Below are 8,461 nucleotides of genomic sequence, written 5' to 3' on the forward strand. Positions count from 1 at the left end.
TTATACTTTACCAATAACAGACAGTTAAAAGAGAAGGAAACAGATGTCTAGAAACTGGTGCCAAACCAAAATGAAAGCTTTGGTGCTTTCTATAAACTTCTACCCTGAAGTAGTGCTTTTCAATATTTTTCTAAAGAAAAATTACTCTGAATTCACCAGGGTTCTGTCACCCCTGTTCATCCCTTCCTTTCCTTGTTTCTTTCCACTTCCAAAATATAAAAGGGAAATGTAATCTTTTTGCCCAGTGCCACTTGGGAAGGGGCCCGACTCAGGGGGTGTGAAGAGCTACCTTCCATCGTTGCTCAAGGAGGAGGAGTTGACCACACAGCTCTTTATAGTTTTAGCACACACGTACAAGAAACAAAAATCATCTGGCAGTTTTAAGTAATAGGTGCATTCCTTTACTATTCCTTATGATAAGTAAAAAAAAAAAAATCAGATTATAAAAATATATAGATGGGGCCTCCCTGTGTTACTCAGGATGGCCTCAAACTTCTGGCTTGAAGCAGTCCTCCTAGCTTGGCCTTCCAAAGGGCTAGTATACCAGGCATGAGACACTCCGCCTATGCCAAATCAGAATTCTTTAAAAATTTTACTTAAAAGAAAAATGGAAAAGGAAAAGGTTCAACAGTAGACTGCTTCCCTGTTAAGAATGTCTAATGTGCATTCAAAGTACTGGAAGCAGGCATTTTTACCAAAGAGCAATGTCACTGTAACATATGAGCTGCAAGTGTGAACAGAAAGCTTTGAAATAAAAGGGTACTCATGGAAACCAGTGAAGAGAAGAAACACCAGCAGTTGTTTGACACAGAACAGTGAGCAGGTACTTTGGGAGCAAGAATCTGAGAGATGAAGGACAGTGATCCCAGATCTGAGGTGGATGTCTGGCCAACTCTCTTGGCTGCAAGGGGGAAGAATATAACTTGCAGGAGTCGAGGAGAGGGCACTTCTGCAGCTCCAAAGCAAGTCTCTAGTTTTCATTCCAAAGTAGGTGTGCCTTCCGGACTTCAAGAAAGTCTATCAGGAGGATTTGCTTTCTGATGTGCAGGAGTGACACAGGTAATGTAAGAGGATAGCGCCTATGATGTGGAAAATCCATTATGCCCAGCAACTTTTGCATGTATCATTTTTTGAAGGAACCTTGCTACCATTTTCAGGTTTGAGGTCCCTCAGATGAACATCACCAATATAGTACTGTTTTAGCGTGTCTGTGGCATGAGAGGAGTGGCCTGCATCTTAACTTTCACTTGCATCTGCAACAGCAGAACATCATCTCTGCCTGGGTGTTCCTCAGTGAAGTGAGTGACATTATAGAGTCACCCATGGATCACCAGCCACAGTTCCTTCAAGGAGTTTTGCTTCACCACCTTCTCTAACTGGTAATAGGTGGTAGAGGTCCCTACCCCCTGTCCTTTCTCATTACTTCCACTAGCTTCTGCAGTTGCCATTGGATGGGAAATACTGCCTCTCCACTGTTAACTAGGCTCCCAAGACTACTTTTTTTGAGGAGAGCCTGCTGTAAACTTTTCATAAAGGAAAAGGGTTATTTAAAAAAAAAGATTATTCAAAGGTATCTTCCAAGAGAATGATTATTGTTAGATCCATTCATATATATATATATATATATATATGTATATATATATATGATTTTATTTTAAATATATTTTATTTAGGATAAAAATTATCCTATTTAGTATAAAAAAATTAAAATCCTGAAATTATATATATATATATATATATATGTGTGTGTGTGTGTATATATATATATATATATATATATATATATTTGATTTTCACTCAGGTGGATGGGCAACCTTAGTGTCCTAGAATTTCTTAATCTCATTTAGGTCTATCAAAAAATTACTCAAGTGAAGGTCATGAACATTATGTCAAACAAAAATCTTCCATTCCACCCTAGGTTTGGGAGACATTCCTTGCAATTAATGTTATTATAAGTGGACTATAACAAAGTAGGGTAAAATTGCTGTAACATTTTTGAATTAAAATGAATTTGAAAATAACTTGGCTGGTATGTGGCTCCTCTCCTCTGGCTGGTCCCTTTTCTGAAAGATAGCAGGCTAATATCTTAGGTGAGCAGGAGAGAAATTTGGAGGCCGCCATGTGCATGCGGAATATGACGGGCAGTCAGTCCCTATAGGCCAGGGGACCAAGGAGGCAGCAAAGCAGAGGTTCCCATGTCAACAGAATCCTCATGGAGTGAGTCTACTGTATTAGTATGAAATTCGTTCAGTATGTATTGATTGTTGCCTCTGATATGCCAAATACTGAGCTGGATGCTGAAGTAATAAATAAATATAAGCAAAAGTTTCTGATTTCAAGGACTTTACAGGCTCCCTCGCCAGACTACATTCACTGTCACACTAAATTAGAATATAGACTTCTTGGTGCAGTGGATGAAATGGGTAGGCATTAACCGCTGCACCCCCTTTTCTCCCAACAAGTGATCTGTCTCCATTTAGTTATTGATCTAAAATGTCCATTATCTCAGGAGGGTGCAGACAGCAAAGATGTTAAATCCTTAACTTTTGAATTTAAAAGTCACAGGCCAAATGCAAGCCATGAAAGATTTTGTGATAAAATAAGTGGTCACATACAACAATTATTTTTCTCTACCCTCATGTGAAGAACCTCTTAGAAGCCAAAGAAGAGAGTTGGAGGAGAACTACAATGTTTGAATGCTGAGGAGAGATGGGAGTCTTGAGCTCAAATTTTGGGACTATAAAGTGGAGGAACAGTTGAAGTCTTTTTATACAATTTAAGTATTGTATTTAAGGAGCAAAAATGATCCAATAGTATCTTGCTATTAAAGTAAAAAAATGTTGAAAGAGGATGGGTAAAGTTATACAGGAAATTTATAAATCAAACAAAAATGTGGGCAGTTATTTAATATGTAAATCTATTTGTGTAAAGGGAAAAGAGTAAGAAAATATAGTTGTTTTCTACTGAAACAAAATAATGATAAAAATATGTTTAATACAGGCATAAATTAGAGCAAAGTAGAACTGGTAAAACTGCAGAGCGAATCACATAAATTAACTACATATTTGAAGATGTTAACAAAATTATACAAAAATTAGAGACATGAACAATACCATTATTAATAATACGTAACATGTACTTATGTATATATATGATATATCTATTTCCAGTCATATTTTAGAAGCAAAAATGTTTTTAAAAGAAACACAAATTAGATTACAAATGAAACTTCAATTAATTTCAAATAAAATATATCAAACTGCCTTTATTAAACAAGTCTAATAAACTAAAAAGTAGTATTTTCAATGGTATAAAGATACCTCTTACTTTTAGAAACCGTAATAATACCTTACTATAAATTATTACAAAGGAAATAACAGATTTTGGAAATATTTAGAATTGCATGAAAATGAAAATATTTAATGCCCACTTTTGTGTAAGAGCTAAAGCAATAGTTAGAAAAATATATTACTTAAAATGTGTATTTTAAGAAACAAGATAGGTTGAAAGCAAATAACCTAAGCTTTCAACTTGAAAGAAAGACATGAGAAATCCAAAATAATTTGTCTAATAAATGAAATAGAGGACAATAATAAAAGTTCAAAAAATTTAAAATCTAGTTTCTTAAAAAATTAATATAGATACATTATTGGCAAGACTAACAGAAGAACTAAAAATATATAATTAGCAAATAAAAGAAGAAATTTGAAAAATTAAATTTATAATAACAAATAACAAGTAATAGATTTATTAACAACTCTACATGACAAATTAAAGCATAGGCATAAAATAGATAAATTACTAAAATATATAAAATACCAAAATTGGTACAATGAAGGATAGATAACTTGAAAAGACTTCTATGTTATTATATACATAAAAATAATTGCCCCCTTCAAAGATGGGGAAAAAAAAGACAGATGATTTTTCTGATGTTTTCTTTATTTAAAAGAATAATTTCTTTTACATATGTTTTTGAAAGCAATAGAAAAAGATTACTTCCTGGGTCATTTTATAATTTATTAATCTTAATTCATTAACCACATTGTAGTCAAATTATATAAAAAGAAAGTGGACCATTTTTTTCATGCACATATATACAAAAACTCTCAGGAAATATTAACTTACCAAATATTGTGTCAGTCATATAGTTTATCTTAGGAATTCAAAGATGGTTCTGCATTGGGAAATAAATTATTAAAATTTGCCATTTGAATAAACTTTAAAGAGTACATTTAATAATTTCAATTGATGAAAAATACTTTTAAAGTTTAATGCTTACTAATGATTAAAAACTCTTAACAGTCTTTAAGTACAATCAGATTTTCTTAAATATGTTTATATATCAAATACCTAAAGTAACCTCCGATGGCTTCTTTTAAAAATCAGGAATACTACACAATGCATATTTTTGCTGTTAGTCTTGAGTAAAGACTGTCGGTGTTGCCCAAAGCTATAAGGAAATAAAAATTTTAAACTGTCATTTTTGTCAGGTAATATGATTATCTAAAAACCAAACAGATCAATAACAAAAAACTACTAGAAAACTGGGGGAATTTTAGAACTTTGCTGGATACAAAATCAACATAAAAATACTAATATATTTTTCACACTAATATAAACAAACTGGGAATCATAATTAAAGATAGACTTTACATGAGAACAAAACACAAATATCTAGAAAACTTATTCTGGGATATGTAACACTTCTGTAAAGAAGCTACAGTGAAAGACACAGGACATCTAAATAAGGAGAGGAATTATCTCCATTCTTAGTTAGGAAAGTGTAATGTAATAAATATATAAGTTCTTTCCAGATTAATGCAAAAATATAATGCATTCTTAGTCAAAATTTTTACTGCATTTATCTTATTCTTTAATAATTTCTTAAATTAATATTTTTCTTTTTTAATTTTAATTTTTTTAAGTTTTGTGGGTACATAGTAGGTGTACATATTTAAGAAGTACACAGATGTTTTGATGCAAGCATGTAATGTGAAATAAGCACATCATGGGAAATGGGCTATCCACCCCCTCAAGCATTTATCATTTGAATCACAATTCAATTATACCCTTTATTTTAAAATGTACCATTAAGTTATTATTGACTGTAGTCACTCAGCTGTGTTATCAAAAAGTAGGTCTCATTCATTATATCTAACTATATATATATATTTTGTACCCATGAGCCATCCCACCTACCCCTAATCCCTGCAAACCTCCCTAGCCTCTCGTCAGTATCCTTCTACTTTCTGTATCCATGAGTTCAATTGTCTTGACTTTTACATCCCATAAATATGTGATAACATGTGATGTTTGTCTTTCTTTGCTGGGTTCATTTTACTTAGCATAATGATCTCAATTTTTATCATGTTGTTGCAAAGGATAGGACCTCATTCTTTTTAATGAGTAGTATTCCATCATGTATAACCACATTTTCTTTATCCGTTCATCTGTTGATGGGCACATAAGTTGCTTCCAAATTTTAGCTACTGTAAATGGTGCACATATGTATTCAACTACTTTTGTTGTTTTTGGTTTTGGTAATGGTGAAATATTAGAGACAATCTGGTTATCAAGATGGTTAAATTACTGTAAATGTACACCATAGATTTATAGTCAGCAATCAAAAGAAATGAGAGAGGTACACTGCACAAAAAGAATATATCCAAACAACAGAGCTGAATAAAGAATGTAAGAAGCAAAATGAGTTAACATAATACCTTATTATGTTATGCAAATTTTACAAGAACATATACATGCAAGTAATGATTATTTACTTGATATGTATTAGAATATTTAGGGGATGGGAGAATGAGAATAAAAAATGGGAAAAACGATGAAGAAATTATTTTTAAAAATTTTAAAGAGCCTTGGGGGAGCAAATGATAAGATTGCAATATAACCATAATCTCCATCTGAAGTTCAACAAAGAAAGTTAAGTCATCTGACAGCAATAAAACTCTTTCTCTTTCTGTTTTTACTTTGTGGCTACTTTAAAGAATTCTGTCTCTGGTTTTTTGCAGTTTTACTATAGTATTTCTACATGTGGATTTTTTGTTATTTATTCTGGTTGACACTTTTGAGCTTCCTGAATCTAAGAATTAGTATCTTTTCAGTTATCAGCCACATCCCTTCACATATTACTCATTGTCCATTTTCTCTATTACAATATTTTGGACTTCATATGTTGGAATGTCTCAAACTTTCTTCCTTGATTTTTCTTTCTTTTTTTTTTTCATCTTTTCATACCTCCCGGTTGCATTCTAATTTATTCATCTCTATATTCCAGTTCATAAGTTGTCTCTTCGAATGTGTTCAATCTGGTGCTTAGCCCAATTGTTACATTACTATTTTCTTTTGCTATTGATTCTTTTTTTTGTTTCACTTTAGTTTTGTTAACTTTGATAGTCCCTTGTGCTTTAATATTTCTGCAATTCCTTTTTGTCTTGTTAAAAATGTTAGAATAATTTTTGTATTGTGAATCTAATGTTTCTAATATTATATCTTCAGTATTGGATATCTGCTTCTGTCTTCTTTCTAGTGAATCATGCTCTTTGTTCTTTTGTCCTCCTATGTCTAGAGTTTTGATTTTGAGCTCATGTTTTTGAAACATTGTTATAATTATTTGTGGCCTTAGAGGTTTGTGTTTGCGTCTTCCAAGAACCTAGAACAAATCATAACCTGGTATCATTTTAAACTAAATCTGTAGCTTTAGATTCATTGTGATACATAGGTTATATGAATTCATTCTCCAAGAATTCATTCTTTGCCTCCTGTCCCTGCCAATAACCATTAAAATTAACACCGTGGGCCACCAGATATGACTGATGCTAGTGTCTTGAGTTCATGCTTCCTTACCATTGAAGGTGAATTTTTCTGAATTGCCACCAAGTCAAACACATTGTAATACACACATACACATACACACACATACACACACACACTTATGTATTATATATATATATCACTTATGTATTTTATATATGTGTGTGTGTGTATGTGTGTGTGTGTGTGTGTGTGTGTCTTGAATATCCATTTTTAATTAAGTTGACTTTTAACTATAGAGGTCCTTTCAAAAAATCCTTTTAGAGACAGAGAGAGAGAGAAAATGAGAGAGAGAGACTGGGTTTGGGTCTGGCTCTGTTGCCTAGACTGGAGTGCAGTGGTGCAATATTGGCTCACTGTAACCTCTGCCTTACAGGCTCCAAGCCATCTCCCACCTCATCCTCTGGACTATATTCATTTTGTTCAGGATTACTTTAGGGTATTTTCTCTGAATACCTAGTGAGCCTTGTTTCTGGAAGCAAAACATTTCTTTTAGGTACACTCTCAAGATTCAAGGGATCTCCTTTGAGGAAGTATGGCCTCTGCTTTTTCAGCACTATAACCACTACTATCACATAATAGTCATCAAAATCTTGATTGCATGAGTGTATTGATGAATGGATAAATGCATGAATAAAGGACAACTATTGTCCTGTGGGACCTATACAATTTTGATGTAGGACACCTGAGAAAATATTCATGAAAGATCTTAACATTCATAATAAGCTTTATATTTCGCTTCCATAAAGAACTTGACTGATACACTCTTTACACTTACAAGTTTTCACTGCTATAGTTTCAGGAATAGGGAACAATATCTAGGACTATATCTAACTCGATTATACTAGAAAAAACTATACTTATTAGTGATGATTTATGAAAAAAGAGAAAAGCACTTACAATTTAGCAATGAGTAATGACTTGTAAACCTTAAAATTTCATATTAAGTATATGGTATAGAACAACAGTAGCCATATTAATGGCAAATAAATTAGTTTTTTAAACCTGATATTCTATATACAGCTGAGTATTTCCAATACAATACGAATATACTATATTCTTGCCATTAAATATTTCTGGTGAGTTTTTTCAGTTTGTAGCTGGAAATAGAAGTAATACCTTATTTTTACATTTTGTTATGTAACTGTTGCTTCTTCTTAATTTTAGCTGTGCATGCAACCTTGCAATTTTCTACAATAGATAGAGCTTAAAAATCTTTAAAATCAAACTGAAGTTCAGGCTAGCCAGGTAAATATTCACGGACAACAACAGCCTGTGTGTGTAAATGTAAGTCTTGTCAAAAACTTTGGATTATATAGCCACACCCACACCCTACCTTGAGAATGTCTGAGAGAGCTGGAAAGTCTTTGAAGAGTAATTTTGTTGGTATATGTAAATTGCAGCCTTTCCTCCTTTCTAAAATGTTCCATGACTGCACTACAGGGTCTCTGTAAATTCTCCTCTGGAGACTAGTCATGAATCCTTTCATTTTTAGATAAGGTAAATGACACTTAGAGAGTATCCAGACCCAGGACAGTCCCAGCAGCAGCCACAGGGAACTCTTTACAATCTCCCAAATTGCCATGAAGTCTTTAGTCAGTGTGGAAGTTATGAAAATGTCATGACAATCACT

At 32.8% G+C, this 8,461-nt stretch overlaps 1 pseudogene; it reads right to left on the reverse strand.

Annotated features, from left to right (window-relative positions):
- Positions 1 to 1,020: 1,020 nt before the first annotated feature.
- Positions 1,021 to 1,454, reverse strand: LOC108315021 (annotated as a pseudogene).
- Between the last annotated feature and the right edge of the window lie 7,007 nt (positions 1,455 to 8,461).

Source organism: Cebus imitator, unplaced genomic scaffold, assembly GCF_001604975.1.
Source record: "Cebus imitator isolate Cc_AM_T3 unplaced genomic scaffold, Cebus_imitator-1.0 Scaffold9, whole genome shotgun sequence".
NCBI classification, from domain to species: domain Eukaryota; kingdom Metazoa; phylum Chordata; class Mammalia; order Primates; family Cebidae; genus Cebus; species Cebus imitator.